General features: G+C 32.8%; 1 protein-coding gene across 1 annotated transcript in view; it reads left to right on the forward strand.

The window, feature by feature from the left end:
* HNF4G (hepatocyte nuclear factor 4 gamma) overlaps positions 1–18,624 on the forward strand; it is a 127,234-nt gene that overhangs the window by 80,912 nt on the left and 27,698 nt on the right. The window lies entirely within an intron of this gene.

The following is an 18,624-nucleotide window of genomic DNA, read 5'->3' on the forward strand; positions in this document are numbered from 1 at the left end:
AGTGGAGACTGACACTGAGAAGGGGAAGAATTGACTTTTAAATTGTCATTTATTTACACTGTAAACTGCTTTTTTTCCAATCAAGCTTATATGAGTTTTATAATTAAAAGTGCTAGGGAAGTGGTGATAGAAAGCATTATTATTCTCTTTAGAAAGAATATATTTTACAAAACTAATATTTATAATAAAGTTACAAAACTGGGATTCAAAATGTATTAACTAATTCCATCAAAATTATTATGTGTTTTTGAAAATACATGATGTTTGGAAATAATTGTAAGCAGAGGTGTGTCAATTTCAAGGTAATTATAAATTTAAGTGATTTAAAAGAAAACAAAAAGGAATAAATGGAATTGCCAGGTTCCTGAGTAAGAAAATGAACCTAAGTAAATAATTCAGAAGCTTTTGAATTAATTAATAGTTTGAGAAAAGCTTGTCAAAAGGATTCTAAAGTTAATTTTGATATGATAAATAGAATAAAGCATTCATTTTGAAAAAGGATAAAAGTGAAATTGATGTGGCAAGAATTGATTATTGAGTAGATGAGAAGATGAGAGAGAGAGAAATGATAAAATTTAGGATTTTATGTTGGGCTCCTGAGCTGATGATGGTGCCACTTATAGAGTAAGAGAGTGCTGGAGAAGCAGATTTTACTCAGGAGTATAGTGAGAATGTTGTGAAGGGAATAATTTCCATTTAGGACACATTAAGTTTGAGATACTAAGATAACAATAGATGAGAGAGTGGGTCTGGGTTGGCCTGGCTTCATTTCTCCCTGTCTCTCTCTTTCTTTGTACCTAACCCTATCTCTCTATCTTATATATATTTCTGTGTGTTTATATGTATGTGTGTGTGTATGAAAATTATTCATATATACATAATTGCAATCAAGAGAGAAGATAAGATTGCCAAACTACAGAGCATGATAATTGATAGCTAAAAAGCAAAATGTTCTCTTTGTGAGAATATAGCAAAAGAGGCTATAGGGCTGAAAGTCAAGTTGAAAAGATACACAGACAGAAAGTTCACAAGGAGTATATTAAGGGACTTCTCTGAAGTTCCAGTGATTAAGACTCCATGCTTCTAGTGCAGGGGGCACAGGTTCGATCCCTGGTCAGGGCACTAGGATGCCATATGCAGAACCATGCAGCCTTACCCCCAGCCCCCCACCAAAAAAAGAGAGTATATTAACTGTTATGGGAGGGTGATTACAAGGTACTGTGCAGGCAGACATTCTTCCAGGAATCTGCTCACATATAAATCAGGTGAGAGAGCATCAAAAAAAGAAGCAGCGTGAGATATTTATAGCTAGGGTTTTAGGGTCTTACTTCCAGTTTTAGAGAGTTCTGTGTAATGAGAAAATTTTCACTGAGAAGAGAAAAGGACTGAAGCTACGTGAGAGAGTGCCCAAGTTTGGGAGTCACACGGGTTCCAGCCGCGGGCTCTGGTCAAGGAGACGTGTTGAGTCAGGCTTGAGTAGACTAACAGGAGCTCAGCAATTGAGGTCAAAGGTGAAAAACCTGAACATTCTATCATCTATCGTACAGTGATACCGTAAGACGCTGATATATTGACGTGTATTATCATGATTCATTTGGAAATGGTGGCAAGATAAAATTGAAAGATAAGGCCCATTAGTGAGTATCTCTCTTTCTTTCTGTGTGTCTCTCTTTTCCTCTTTCTCATCTGTCTACATCTATCATCTATATGCGTGTATTTGTGTGTGTGTTTTATAGAATCGAAGTCTATGTAACTAAATATAATTTTGAAGTTAATACTTCATCACAGTATTCTTACATTTTCACATAATCATCATTTTATATTGCTGTTTAATGTTTCCTTCAGTTAGCACTTTGTCTTTTTGCTTTGCTTATGGTATCTTTTGATATTATAAAACAAACAAACAAAATTTTTTTTTAATTTAATATAATCAGATATATCAATATTTTCTTTTTATGGTTTGTGTTTTTTTTAATCTTTTATTATGATTCCATTTCCTATACTGAGACAATAAACATATTTTATGTTACTGATTCTTATTTTTCTAAAAGATTTGCTTTTATGTTTAAGTCATTTATCTACTTTATGTATATTTTGTGTTTGGGATTTGACTGTATGATTTCCATGTTGTGTTATGTTAAGTCACTTCAGTTGTGTCCAACTCTGTGCGACCCTATGGACAGCAGCCATACTGTGATTTCTATAGGTATAATTAGTTGTCTTAGGATCATTTATTAAATAATCCATCATTTACCCATTGGTTCAGAATGGCATTCAGATATCAACTTCTCATCCAGACATAGCTCTAATTTCAGTGTTTTATTCTATTCTACTTGTATGTTGACTGTTCTGTAATAATATCATACCCTCCCTTTTTAATATGCAAGTATGCCTTTATGTTTAATTGGGGAAGTCCTTTCTACTTGTTCTTCTTCAAGTATCTGGGCTTTCTTGCACCTTTTCCTCTTCTACATTCATTACATAATCATTTGTTCAAATACAGTGAAAATGGCATTGGCTATGGGTGAAAGTTGTGTTAAACTTTGTTAAAGTTGTAGATTAACTTGAGCTGTGTTCATATCCATGAACATGGTATATGTCTACATTTCTTTAACTTTAATGAGTTTCTAAAGTTTTATAATATTTTTTCATCATTCCTAAGTTCATTAACATCTTTGTTGCTCTGGTGCATGAGAATTTTCTTTTTTCTTTCAGAACCCAGTATTTTTTTCTTTTATCAGTTTTTGCCTGTATAGTATATATTAATGCAATTAATACTTGTGTAAACAAACTTTTTGAATGATTGTATTAATAGTAATAATGTACTTATAAATTCTTTTGGGTTTTCTATTTGGACAATTAAGTTGATTGGACTTTTTTATGGTATTTTTTTCTTATATTCCTCTCCTGGTTCAAACCTCTAGTACAGGATCAAATAAAACCAATGATCTTGATGCAGCCACTATGGAGAACAGTATGGAGATTTCTTTAAAAACTGGAACTAAAACTACTATGTGGGCTTCCCAGGTTGTACTAGTGGTAAGGAACCTGCCTGCCAATACAGGAGATATCAGAGGTACAATTCTACTACTGGTCATATACCCTAAGAAGACCATAATTGAAAAAGACACATGTGCCCCCATGTTCATAGCAGCACTATTTGCAATAGTCAGGATATGGAAGCAACCGAGATATCCATTGATAGATGAAGGGATAAAGAAGTTGTGGTACATATCAGCCATCTAAAGGAATGAATGAGTCAGTTGTAGTGAGGTGTATGAACCTAAAGGCTGCTATCCAGAGTAAAGTAAGTCAGAAAGAGAAAAATAAATACATATTAACACACATATATGGTATCTAGGAAAATGGTACTCATGAACCTATTTGCAGGGCAGGAATTGAGATGCAGATATAGAGAACGGACTTCTGGACACAGCAGGTGAAGGAGAGGGTGGAACGAATTAAGAGGATAGCACTGACATATATACACTACCATATGTAAGATAGATAGCTAGTGAGATACTGCTCTATAACACAGGGAGCTCAGCTTGGTGGTCTGTGATAGCCTAGAGAGGTGGGGTAGGGGGAGGAAAAAGGGAAAGGATATATGTATATTTATAGCTGATTGATAGCTCAGTTGGTAAAGAATCCGCCTGCAATGCAGGAGACCCTAGTTGGATTCTTGGATGGAGAAGACCCGCTGGAGAAGGGATAGGCTACTCACGCCAGTATTCTTGGGTTTCCCTTGTGGCTCAGCTGGTAAAGAATCTGCCTGCAGTGCGGGAGACCTGGGTTGATCCCAGGGTTGGGAAGATCCCCTGGAGAAGGGAAAGGCTACCCACTCCAGTATTCTGGCCAGGAGATTTCTATAGACTGTATAGTCCATGGGGTCGCAAAGAGGTGGACATGACTAAGCAACTTTCACTTTCACTTTCACGTTATAGTGCAGCAGAAACCAACACAATATTGTAAAGCAATTATCCTCTAATTTAAAAAAAGCAACGATAGTTGCCATCTCATCTCTTTCATGCATTTAAAAGTAATGATCTTAGTAACTGTTAAGAATAATATTTGATGTAAGTTTTTTATTTTAAAAGTTTTTGTAATTTGTTAAGTCACTAGTATTTGTAGTTTGTTAAGACTTTTTATTGTTTATGAATATTGCACATTATTAGATGACTTCTACTTCACTTTATAATCTTTATTAATTTAATCTTCAAATTAAATTAGAATAACATAAATAGATTTTCAAATATTAACAGTAAGTCTGCTACATATGAATGAGTTCCATTCTGAGACCACATTCGTAAGTTCAGTTTGTTCATAAGTCCAACAAATTTAGTTCAGTAGTCAACAAACACAATTGACTATATAGTACTGTACTGTAATAGGCTTATAATACTTTTCACACAAATAATACATAAAAAACAAAAAAATGAAAAATCTTAATCTTACAGTATAATTTTACACAGTATAATATAATTTTACACTTTCTTACCTTGAAAAATATCGTAGTACGGTACAAAGCTGGCATATAGGGACTGGCAACTAGTGAACAGGCAAGAAGAGTTCCTGACTGGGGAGGGAGAATAGGTGGGAGATGATAGAGCCGAAGGATCATCAGAGATAGGAGACGGAGAGCAAGCTGTAAGGTCACTCATGTATGATGTTCATGGCACGGGCTCTGGTTCTTGCTGGAGCCAGATGCACATTTACATCTTTGAAAATTCAAAACTTGAAGGTTAGTATGTAGGAGACTTACTTGTATCTCCAATCTGGTCATATTTTACTGTATTTTTTGACATTGCCTGATTTAATTTGCTAATTTTTATTTAAGAATTATGTTTAGTAACCTGTTGTGGCCTGATTTCAGAATTAAGAATATATTAGTAGAGGTTCTTTATTTATGTTCTAAAATAGTGTATTAAACACTGAGTTTTTGTGCTTTTTAAGTGTTTGACATATTTCCTTGAAAAATTTCTGGAGTCTGAAGTTTTATTATTTGTGGATTTTAATAAATTGATATAATTTTAAAGATAGTAATGACTTTATTCAGCTCTTCTATTTCCTCTGATCAAATTTACTAAGTTAAATTTGTTTAGGAAAATGCCTGTATGGTCTAGATTTTCTGAACAATGCCATAAAATTGTTCCCAGTGTTCACATATTATTTTAAAACATCTGATGTAACTACTTTATTCCTTTCTTTAGTTCCTAATATACTTTGTGTCTTTTCTCTTTTTTCTTCATAAGACTGGGCAGATGTTTATTTCCAGCTTGTTATCTACTCAAAAAACAAATGACTGTTTTAAATCTATTTGTTTAATCTTTATTTTAATAGCAATAGATGCTTCTTTTCACAATTTAATATTACTAATTTTTTTCCAGCTGCTTATTTTCTGACTTTTTAAATGGGACACCAAAACTCTAAATTGTCCCCTGACTGTAGCTTAGTTTCATATGAAGTAGATATCCTCCCCTAATTTGCTTTATAATATTGAACTCAAATCCTGAGTTACTTAGAATATTTCTTAAATTTCTGAAATAAATTTCTAAAGTAAAGTGAGGTTTTCTTTATTAATTCTGTGTTTCTGATATCTAATTTTATTGCATATTTCTCAGGAAATGTGATGTTTAATATTACTTTATTTTTAACACTTTTTATATGGTAAATTTTATAAACATGAATGAATGACAGGAATGCACATTTTTTAATTGTTGGATGATGACTTCTATTTATGCATGTCAATTAGTTTGTTAAATTTTTCCTGCTTCATCTATCAATTGTAAAATGATGCATATATTTTATAATTATTTTTTGCTCCTTTTGCCTTATATATTCAAGACTATGCCATTAGCTCTATATAGGCTTAGAAATTTTGCATCTTCCTGATGAATTATAGCATTTTACTATTACATAGTGTCCTCTTTCATCTTCGTAATGCCTTTTTTTTCCTCTTAAAGCTCCTCTTATCTAATATTAGCATAGCTCTCTCTCTTTTGTCTTATTGGCCTACTATATTTTTTAATTCTTTTACTTTCATATTTTCTATGATTAAAATTGCCTCTTTTAGACAGCTTAAAGCAAAATTTTGTTACTATTTTGTTTTAGCAAATTTATCAACTTGTGGATTTTCTGTAAATGACTGACATTTATAATGATTACATATACATGTCATTGTATTTTGTGATTGTTTATTCTTTTATTCCAAATTATTTCTGCTTTCTTTTTGATTAATTGCTTTCTATTCTACCATTCCCCACTTTATAATCTTAGCTTTCTATAAATGAAGTATTATTATTATATTTATATTATTTTTCTTATTAAATTAAAAACAACTTATTTACTTAAGTTTGAAATTAATAAATATGCCTGTCATCTAAATTGTATAAGCCCTTAAAATTCTTTAAGGATTGCTTCCTTCGTAACTTAAATGTTATTGCTGGTCATTACTTTAGTTAATTTATCTTAGTTCATGCTTATCAGTGTTTATATATAACTTTTGGTCTTTCAGTGTTCCAATTCTAGTTAAGCATACAGATTCTAGAGCCATACTGCTGGATTCTATAACTCTATGACTTCTTGCACCTTTCTTATTTCATTGCTTTTGTTTGTTTGAACTCTGATCTTTTTTCTGCAGTTTTTAGTTTTTCAATATCTAAATGGAGACTAAGGTTACTGATTTTAGATCTTTCTTCTTTTCTAATATAAGCACTTAATATCATAAACTTTCCTTTAAGTTCAACCTTAGCTTCATTCCACAATTTTGATATGTTGTATTTTCATTTAGTTCAAAAAAGTTTTTTTTTCATTAAGCCTTCTTTTTCGACCTGTGGGTTATTTAGCAATGTGTTGTTTAATTTCCAAACATTATAGAGTATTCTTTCCAGGTATCTTTCTATGGTTGATTTCTAGTTTAATTCTGTTATATTTCTAAAGCATGCTGTGTATGATTTCTACTCTCTAGATGTGTTAAAGTTTATTTTGTGATCTAGAAAATTGTCCATCCTGGTGAATACTCCATGTGCACTTGAAGAGAATGTGTTTTCCACTGATGTTGGATGGGAGTATATTCAATAAATTCAATTAGATAGAGTTGGTTGATTATGTTGTTTAAATCATCTATGTTTTATTAAGCTGATGTCCCTTGTTCAATAAGTTACTGAGAGGAGTGCTGTTGTAGATTTAGCTATTTCTTTATTCAGATTTATGAATTTTGCCTTACATATTTTGGAGATCTTTTAGAGCTTATATATTTAGAATTGTTATGCCTTCTTGAAAAATGACCCTTTTATTATTATGTAAGTGTTGGGTTCTTCCTTGGTGGCTCAGAAGATAAAGAATCTGCCTACAATACAGGGGACCTGTGTCTTCTGTGTCTCCTGCATTGACAGGCAGATTCTTTACCACTAGGCCACCTGGGAATCCCAGTTTTTCTCTGCTTGGTATTAATTTTCACTAATTTCATTTTAATCCTGAGTAAAAGATTCTGCCCCAAGAATTACAGTTGCTATGCTAGTATGTTAGTTCATTAATTAAACAAACTTTTTAAAATGTGCATATACTAGTTGACTGTGGAGATACTGGGGTTATGATGAAGTATTAAAGATTGTGTCTGCATACTTAGATTGTACCAGAATGTATTTGATGAACATTTATTTTTATAAAAACACTTCAATAAATAAAGTTTTAAGTAAGTAAAGATTAAGCAGTTCTTTATAATTTCCAAAAGGATGAAGCATGTTATCACAATTGAGCCTTATAATTTTCAAAAAGAATGAACATTTTCACAATTGATTCTCATTTAAAATATGTTGATATTTAAATGAGGACACATGTATTAGGTCTACTATATGTAGGTCAAAGTTTCTCAGTCAGAGCATTATTGATATTTGACATAGATAATCACTCTATTTGTTTATAGCATTCCTGGCCTGTACCCACTATATGTCAGCATTACCACTGTTTCTGAGTTGTCACAACCAAAAAGGTATCCAGACATTTGTAAATATCTATGCTGAGGGGAAATTACCCTTCACTGAGGACCATCGCTATAGCTTGGTTACTTTCTTAATATGCCACCTAAATTTTGGTGAAGCAGTATTTCATACAAGTTAGTGTAAATATAGAATTATGTCATGCCTATGTTATATCAATACTTTCACTGGAATTTGGTTACTTGTCTTAACAAAGTGAGTTGAAACATACCACCAAACGGTACGTAAAAGAAGAAGCAAAGTTTTTGGAACCAGAAAGGCTTGTCTTGAAATCTCTGCTCTCTGTAGATAATACAAGGGAATAATCCTTGAAACCACAGGATAATGAATTTCTTATCCTTCATGCTTTACCTAGATTCTAATTCAATTTCTATAATCAAGGCATTTGAACATTCTATCATTATCACATAGACTAAGTACTCCCTGTTGCTGCAATGACTTCATGTAGAAAAAATTTAAATCATTGAGTTCATTTTCTCCTTTCCTCATTCATACAGACACATTGACCTCCCTGCTAGATATATAATACACTAATTTTCCAATATATTGGACTCTAATAATGAACAATAAATGAAAAAGTGGAAAGTATCTATGTAAATCTTAGTTTGGGTATGTTGAATGTACCAGCAAGCTGGTAGAAACTAGTTTGTAAGAAAGCAGATGTAACTAATGAACTATTGCAAATATTTTAGACTAAAGAGATCCAATAACTTTTAAAAAATCTTTCTAAAGTCTATAAGACAGAAGAGAATGTGAAATTTAGTTAAATGATTACCAAGACATTTCTTTAACACTTAGGCTGGTTGTAAGTGATCAGAAACCAGTAATTCGGGCTATTTTTGGTTCCTGTTTCAGACCTGGATAATTCCATGGACTATATAGTCCTTGGGGTTGCAGAGTCGGACATGACTGAACAACTTTCACTCATTACATTATTGCAGTGAGGTTTTACTGTATATGACAAAAATGAATTCCAGAGAGAAAAGGGTTAATCAGAAATTGGGGATATAAAATTACATTTTGCAATGGACTAATTGCTATAATAAAAATTTGGATTTGTGTTTCTAAATAGTGATAGTAATTTTAAATGCATGAGATTCCAAAAGAAAAGAAAATAGCAACAAGATAAAGAATGAGCATTTATGAGATGGATGAAGAGGGACAAAAAGGAGTTGCCACACAGGTAAAGATGGAATCAGGATAATAGAATTTTAAATAAAACCAGTTATTGTATTTGGTAAGTCAGAGGTAGATTTCAAGTGAAGCTAATGAAACTTAAATTTCAAGACTCATCAGTTGCCTGAGCCCCTTCTAAAGCCCTGGTTAGGGCACTGTGTTTCTAGTAATTTTGTTCTTCCTTGAAAGTGAAAGTGAAAGCCAGTCTTTCATGTCTGACTCTGCGACCCCATGGACTATATAGTCCATGTAATTCTCCAGGCCAGGATACTGGAGTGAGTAGTCTTTCCCTTCTCCAGGGGATCTTCCCAACCCAGGGATCCAACCCCAGTCTCCCACATTACAGGCAGATTCCTTACCAGCTGAGTCACAGGGGGAGCCCAAGAATACTGGAGTGGGTAGCCTTTCCCTTCTCCAGGGGGTCTTCCTGACCCAGTTCTTTCTTAAGAGCCCTCAAAATTGTGTAAGCTTCATTTCCACGAAAAAACAGATTGATTACCATACAGTTTTACCATATATATGTATTTACTTGGTTTTACTTGGTATTTATTTTTATTCATTTCATTTTAAAAATAGTAGTAATGCTATAAAAATTATTCTAAGTTCTTAACACTTAAGTAAGACATAATATTTTTGCCCCTAGTACCCTAGTATTTTGATACAAATATGTATTGAATTTATTTAAATTCTACACATTCATGGCGAACCTAAACTTTTCTAGACGTCCATTTCCTGACTTAAGTTGTTTTTTCTTTTTTTTTTCTTTTCTACTATGACTGAAGGAACAGTTAGAAAAGTATTATATCTGTTATCGTAATGCATATTTATTAATTAAATTGCTGTGATTAGTGTGAATGTAACTTCCCTGGTGACTCATTGGCGAAGAATCCACCTGCCAGTACAGGAGATGTGGGTTCGATCCCTGTGATGGGAAAATCCCCTGGAGGAGGAAATGACAAGATTCTCCAGTATTCTTGCCTGTAGAATCCCATGGACAGAAGAGACTGGCGGGCTACAGTCCGTGGGGTCTCAACAAGTCGGACATGACTTAGGGACTCAATAACAACAACAAAGTGAATGGAACACTGCTTGGCTGAACAATCATTTCATTTACTTTTATAACCCGAAATCACAATGCAATTACTGGCTTACGGTGTTTTAGATGTTTTTGTTTGTTTATTTTTTAATTGATTTGGAAATGGGGTTTTTACTTTTAGGGCCCTGGAACTGAAAAGTTAATATATAATTTCCTGTAACAACAACAACAACAAAATAACTCATAAACATGCGGAGGTTGGCTCAACAAAAATGGACAAATGTGTGTTTACTGCACATTGAATCTCCTAAAGCTTTTAACACACTGATACCTGACTCCCACCCTGGACATTCTAATGTAACTGGTATCTGATACAATTTTAGCCTTGGGATCTTTAAAAATTCCCCAGATGATTCTAATATGCAGCAGGATTTGTGAATCACTGGTCTAATATATTAAGCAGCTCCAAATTACTTGAGTGATGATAGCTTCTGATACTTCAATTTTGAAATTTAGCACATTGCCAAAAGCCATAACTTTACCTATGATGTTTGGTTCAAAATAAATTAATATTTGTTTGCTTTTAATATCATTTTAATTGTCTGTATTTTTATTCTAAAAGATATACTTCATTTTGGTATTTAAAAAAATCCAATATTGCTTTTTTCAAAAGGAAACTTACATAAAACATGGTGAAATATTTAACATTTCAGTTGAGTTGATCAAATACCAAACTTTATTAAACAGAGATGCAAATCTTAATTAGTTTTATCTAAATCAAATATCACATTAATATGTTGTTGTTGTTCTCCCTTTGTATACAAACAAGCTTTAAGAAAAAATGTTGAGTGATTTTTGATGCTAGGACTGTGTATATAATCTATTATGGGGCTTCCCAGGTGGCTTAGTGGTAAAGAATCCACCTGCAATGAAGGAGACACAGGAGATATGGGTTTGATTCCTGGGTGGGGAAGATCCCCTGGAGGAGAAAATGTCAACCCAACCCGTTTCAGTATTTTTGCCTGGGAAATTCCATGGACAGAGGAGCCTGGCAGGCTACAGTCCATAGGGTGGCAAAGAGTCAGACCCAACTGAGCCCTCACACCCACATAATCTATTACTGCATTTTTTAAATGAAGAAACGTAAAACTCTTATGTATGTGTATGTGTGAGTATGTATGCTTTGGGCTCCCAGATGCATAAGTTTACTGTCAATATAATACATTTATTCAAAATGTTCAAGTTTAACAGTGTACTCAGCATAGTAGAGCTGCTGCTATTTTTATTAAACATTATACCTCTTTAGAACATATTTGAGATAGGTACTGGCCCAAACTGATAGCTTTCTCCCATTCATTTTGCATAATGCAGCATCTTTGGTATCAGAGTGCCACCACTATCTTAAATATTCTGACTGACTTTGCTGAGTTTGCAGTGGGAACAATGATAACGCCGATTGTAAAAAGCAAGTGCAGAACAGTGACTGTCAAATCCTAACATGTTCCTTATAGCCAGACTGATTTTTAAAATTTTCCTAACTAGCATAATCTATATTCCAGTTAATAATTTAGTAATAATCAGCTCCTTATCTTCTGAAAAGGAGAGTCTGTTTTGAATCACAAGGCAACTGACCTTGAAGGTAGGTTTAATATATGCAGATTTCTCATATCACCTCTAAGCTTTTACTCAGAGTATTTTCTTGGTTACATTTAGGTCTCAGCTATGCAGACCTCCTTTTGTCTATCCTAACAGTAACTGATTTAATTATGATACCATTTTTCACCCTCCTTTAATTTGGGGTTTTACATTTATTGTGTAACTAGTTTTAAATGAAAATATGATGTTTTAATAAGCAAATAGAAAAAAATGAATAGCTGACATAAGCTGTAAATATTATAAAAATAATATATTTGTAATCTAATTTGCCTATTAACAAGGTGCTGTGTATCTTTCTCTAATTTACTTATCTATTTAACATTTTTTTAGTAGTGATATGAGTTATTTGCATTGATCAGATTGAAGGTGGATCTAAAATAAGGGTTTAAAATTGTTTCCTTCAGGAATTGAAAAACTATGACTTGAGCAGTGAGCAATGGAATGATTTAATTACTTAAAGGGAATTAGAAAACTTTGTTAGCAAAATTTATGAAAGTTCAGTTTAATTTTAAATGTTGTCCAGCAATTCTAAGTTAGGAGTATATATCAATAATGATAATATATATTTTTAATGTTGGTAGTGACTTTGGTTTAAACTACCTAATGAGTTATATGGTTTTCCTGGTCATTGCATGACCATCAGCCGGATCAAAGTGGGGGGAAAAAAAAGACAAGGAAAAATTGTTTTTGGTTATCTAAAAATTATGTATAGTCTAGGCTTTAAGAAAGGATTTATTAAGCTCTTTGAAACTTAAAATCCCATCCCATTTCAAACTTCTTTCTTTGCAGGTCAGTGATAGCAACTTACTTTGAAGATTAAAATACGTATTTTGATTTGTTTTAATTTTTAGGTATGTTTGTTTTCCCTCATCCACAGCAGAAATGATAAGAGACAAGATTTATATTTCAGAAAAGGAATGATGGTCGGGTTAAGACAGTGGCAGCAGGGAAATAATGATGTTTTAATTGACTTTTTTTGAGACACAAAAGGTGGCTTTGCTTTGAATTAATAAGACATTTTATTGGGTAGCGTTCTCCTCTTTGCTTCTTGTTTACATTGAAAAATAGACTGGGTTGATTTGGGTTGCTATTCTTCATGTAACTTTCAGTGATCTTCCTACTTGGAAAAGTGGAACATGGAAACAAAAAAAACAATTAATGTGTTTTGGGATCAGTATAGTACTTTGGGTAATGAAAAATCATCTCAAAGGAATACATTTACAGAACAAATTTTATTAAACAAAACTTTAAAATAAAAGGGCTTCCCTTGTGGCTCAGCTGGTAAAGAATCTGCCTGCAATGTAGGAGACCTGGGTTCAATTCCTGGGTTGGGTAGAGACCCTGGAGAAGGGAAAGGCTACCCACTCCAGTATTCTGGCCTGGAGAATTCTGTGGACTGTAGAGTCCACGGAGTCACAAAGAGTCGGACATGACTGAGCAACTTTCACTCTAAAATAAAATGTTTTAATATTAATATTCCAAATTATTTTCATGAAACTTATAAAAATAACTTTGATTTTTATTAGCCTGTTTTCTAGTTAAATCATGGTCTGAAGGAATGATTCAATTAAATATAAAGTATAGAACAGTTTAACAGGCTTAATAGTCTTGCAGATAAGATAGAAATGTTTCAGCAATTATCTTGAATAGTCAGTCAATAATGAATTGAGTTGTCTTCTTTAAATACTGTGCTATTTTCATCTCTTGCTATGTTGCTCTAAAAAAGTTTAAATATCATATTTCACATGCCAGTTTAAGAAACTAATACTTTAAACTTTTTCCAGAACATTAGGTGTGCTATTTAAAATGAACCCTATATCTACAAATAATGTTCTTTCTCTCTGAGGTACTTGAGCTGACGAGGCTTAAGAAGGTACATTTTAGTCTGCAAACTATGAGATCACACTAAAAAACAATAACATTTTGTTCAGTGTACAAAATAGATATTGCAAAGTGACCTTTGTTTAAAGAGTTTTCAGTAGATCATAGTTTACCATGTATATTTGTGCATGTAGATTAAATTCATATATCTCTATTTTAGAAAATGTTTGTTATTACAAATTACTGTCAGAAATTAGCATGAATATTTGATGACTTCCAATTAAGCCATAAGAAGTAAATTTAAAATTGCTCATAAATTTGTGTTGAATGTTTAGTAACATAAGTCCCATTTATTAAGGACAATTATTTCTATATCACCTAGGCATAAAATTAATACTTTTTTTTCTTCCAGCTACTTAAATGTAGCCTTAGTGAACTTATCCATAAGAAGTGCCTGATGAAGCAATTATGAAAAGCTCACTGAACTTTTCATCTGTCCCTTTCTTGAAAATGAATGAATTTTAATATGAAAATATATAAGCAAATGCCATAACTGTTTTATGCATCTACATTTTATACAATTAATCTGTATAATTTTATTTTGTTCAATTGTGCCTAGTGACATGTCTCCCAAAATCAGTTACTAAATTATGAAAATGCCATAATCAGTATTGAATGGGAAAACACAAAATATCAAATAGTGTGACACTTGCTTGATTATGGTGCATAATCAAAAATTCAAAAGTATCCATGACTAAAATTATTTCTGTGTGACCTTTTCTTTTTGCATTACCTCTTTGTTTCCTTTCTTTCTCATTCTCCTCATTGTCCTTCCCTACTCCTCTTTAAGCAAATAAAAATATTTGAATGAAGCCCAATGAATTTTAAAAGCAGAGTGATTTGTCATTTGGAAGAATAGAGATTAATTTTTAAATATAAAGTATTTAATGTTAAAATCAATTCAAGAAAAAAATCTAACTAATATCTACTTAGCCAGCTCTCTGTATTGACTCAGGTTCTTAACTTCCTTTGTGGAAAATGTTAATTATTAATAGTTTCCAGCGTAGGTTACTTTCCTTAAGGAAAAGGTATCTTTTTTGTTTTAAAGAATATTGATTGTTTTATTTTACATTTCTCTGTTTACTACTGTGGTTTGTCATTTTCCCATGCTGTAGTTCAGTTCTTCATCATAAATCTTTTGATCTTATTGTGCTAAGAACATCTATTATGAGTGTGTACCTTTTTAATAAATTTTCAAGTTGTGTGATACATTATTACAATATTGTATGGCAGATTTCTAGAGCTTATTGATCTTGCTTCACTAACATTTTAAATCCATCAATTGGTAACTCCTTTCTTCCTCCTGTTGACTCCAGGCAACCACTACTCCTATGTTTGAATCTACAGGGATGACTACTTTAGATATCTTCTATTAGTGGAATCATGCAGTATTTGTCTTTCTATGATGGGCTTATTTTACTTATAATATTTTTAAGGTTCATCCATTTTGTCATATGTATCATCAGTTCATTCCCTTTTTAAAGGCTGAATATTATTCCATTATATACCACACCTTTTTTTTTTTTTTAATCCATTCATTCACTGATGGACATTTATACTGTTTCCACTGTGGTTATTGTGAATAGTCCTGTAGTGTCCTCTGACCATCTCATCAACTCTGTATAGTTATCAAGTGTTACTTCTATTTGTTACTTAGCATGTTAGTGTCATTTACTCTTATTTTTTAATCCTATAATTTAGTTAAATATTGCATAATCTAATCAAACATGAGTGGAAAAAGAAAAAGTTTCCTAAGGGAAATACTTTGAAAGTGAATAAAAGCAAGTTGATCAAAATATATTAAATATTTCAAAAACTATAAAATTCTAGAAGGCCTCCATATTCAGATTGCTTTATAAGTAGCTTTGACTTCTTTCTCCACTTTAAAAAAAATGAGAAATCAAAGGCAGTGTATGGGATTTATAAAAAAAACAAATAATAAAGAATCCAAATGTAAATTGGTATAGCCACCAAGGAGAATGGTATGGAGGTCCCTTAAAAAACTAAAAATAGAAATATCATGATCCAACAATCTTACTCCTGGGCATATATCCTGAGAAAACTCTAATTCAAAAAGATATATGCACCCTGGGGACTTCCCTGATGGTTCAATGGTTAAGACTTCGCCTTCCAATGCAGGGGGTGCAGGTTTGATCCCTGAGTGGGGAGCTAGGATCCCACATGCCTCCTGGCCAAAAAAGACCAAATCATAAAACAGAAGCAACATCATAACAAATACAATAAAGATTTTAAAAATGTTCCATATCAAAAAATCTTTTAAAGAAAGAGAGAAAAGATAAATGCACTCTAATGATGATAGCAGCACTGTTAACAGTAGCCAAGACAGAAGAAAACTAAGTATCCATTGACAGGTGAATGGATAAAGTAGAGTGGTACATCCATAAATGGAATATTACTCAGCCATGACAAAGAAGAAGCTAACACCATTTGCAGCAACATGGGTAGACCTAGAGATCACCATACTAAGAGATGTAAGCCAAGCAGAGAAAGACAAATATCATATGATTTCACTTATATATGGACTCTTAAAAAAATGATACAAATAAACTTATTTGCAAAACAGAAACACTCCCAGACATAGAAAACAAATTTGTGGTTACCAAAGGGGAAAGGGAAGTGGGAAGAGGTAGATTAGGAGTTTGGAATTAACAAGTACACAGTACTTTATATAAAATAGATAAACAACAAGGTCCTATTGTAGAGGACAGGGAACTATATTCAATATCTTTAATGATCCATAATGGAAAAAATCTGAAAAAGGATATATATATATATATGTAATATGTATAATATATAACTGAACTGAATAATATATATATAAAACTAAATTACTTTGCTGTGTACAGAAACTAACAGAATATTTAGTAAACCAGCTATACTTAAATTTAAAAAAAGAACTACAAGCAGTGGATTTTTACTCAAATAAAAGGTCTTAGTTATCTAACAAAACAGTAGCAATTATACATATTAAGTGTGGATATACCATTTTTATGATTCTCTGTTTCAATTACTTTGTCTAACTCAGTAAATTACTAATTCTAGAATTTAAGTAAAGAGGAATTCTACTCTACTTTGTAATTTCTTTAAAGAAATAAAGAAAAGAAAGAGAATCTTTCCTTCCCTAGAGTGAGGCTGACTGAATGCTGTAGGAATTTCCATATCTGAATATCTACAGTAAATAAATTAATTTCTACAGTACAGCAAGATGAGTCAGCCATGCATGTACATATTCCCCTCCGTTTTGGAGTTCCTTCCCTTTTAGGTCACCAGAGTGCATTGAGTAAAGTATGTTCTCATTAGTTATCTATTATATATATATAATTTCAGTACTGTAGAGGTATCAATCTCAATCTCCCAACTCCTCCTACCCCATTTCCCCCTTTGGTATCCATATATTGGTTCTGTGTCTCTATTTCTGCTTTGCACATAAGATCACCTATACCATTTTTCTAGATTCCACATATATGGGTTAATATGCGATATTTGTTTTTCTCTTTCTGCCTTACTTCACTTGGTATAACACTATTTCAATATTATCTTCTAATGTTCCCACTCTAAATTCTCCTTGTCACATATACACATAAATGATACAGTGTGCTGTATAGATGTTAGATGTGAGAAAGTTGATGATGGGAATGTGTAAATCCACACATGTTGGGATAATCTTACTTAGATTGTAAGAATGTAATTGGCATTTAAAGTAAAAAGAAATAAAATCTTATTCATGCATGAATTACTGTTTATTTATGACTTTTTGTTGTTTTTATTTTTATTGAAGTTATAGAAACACAGATTTAAGAATCAAATAATTCTACAATGTTTCTCCCAAGAATTCTACAAAAGAAAAAACAAACAAAAAACCCTAATGGGCATCATTCTCAGAGTCACTTCCTTTGGCCTCCTTCTTTTTTCTTTTTTTGCCCACTACTAGCCTGTGACTTTAAGTGACATACTGCTTCATGAGTTTTTAGTTTTAGTGTTATCCATGGACTCTCCACTATGGAGAAGGAGAAACCAGCTTTCTTTCCTGCCCTGTCTTCATTGCATACTAGTATTCAGCCTCGAGCACATCTTTTCAAGGGGTCTCCTGAAAGCAGTTTTTAAGGGCTCTCAGGTGGCCTGCCAATGCAGGAGATATAAGAGATGTGAGTTCTGTCTCTGAGTTGGGAGGATCCCCTGAAGGAGGAAATGGCAGCCCACTCCAGTAATCTTGCCTGGAGAATCCCATGGACAGAGGAGCCTGGCGGGCTATGGTCCAGGGGGTCGCAGAGTTAGGCACGACTTAAGAGATTTAGCACACATGCATGTGGCACAGTGAGATGAGCTTCTGAACCTCTCTTGGGTGTCTAACAATTATTTATTGAAAGCCTGCAAGGTACTCACAACTGTACTGATTATGCCCATTTACAAACCTTCAAGGGACCCTGACTCATAAGTTGATAGTTAAAGAGAATGTGTTTCAGGCCATATTAGGGCTATGTCCAGGCTTCTATTAGAATGTGTCATAAATAAATCCCTTGTCATTTCAAATCATAAATTTGTTTTTCCTCAACATAAAGTTAGCTTTACGGAATGGGTAAGAAAACTTGAAATTATCAAGTGCTTATGTTAAGTGTTAACTTGTAGTCTTTGACTTACCAAATCTATGACAAGTCAGTCCTGTTTTTTTTTTCAGAACTTGTGCCATGCAGTTTCAGCCACTTAAGTGGGATAAATCAGGCTCTAATGATGGTTCAAAATTGGAGATACTCTCTTTTCTATTTTTAATCCTCTTGGTGACATCATTTATTGTCTACTGGAAATCAATTTAGGAAATCATGTTAGTCCACTAAGCACTTCAGATAAGGTGATTCCATG

Source organism: Dama dama, chromosome 21, assembly GCF_033118175.1.
Source record: "Dama dama isolate Ldn47 chromosome 21, ASM3311817v1, whole genome shotgun sequence".
Taxonomy (NCBI): Eukaryota; Metazoa; Chordata; class Mammalia; order Artiodactyla; family Cervidae; genus Dama; species Dama dama.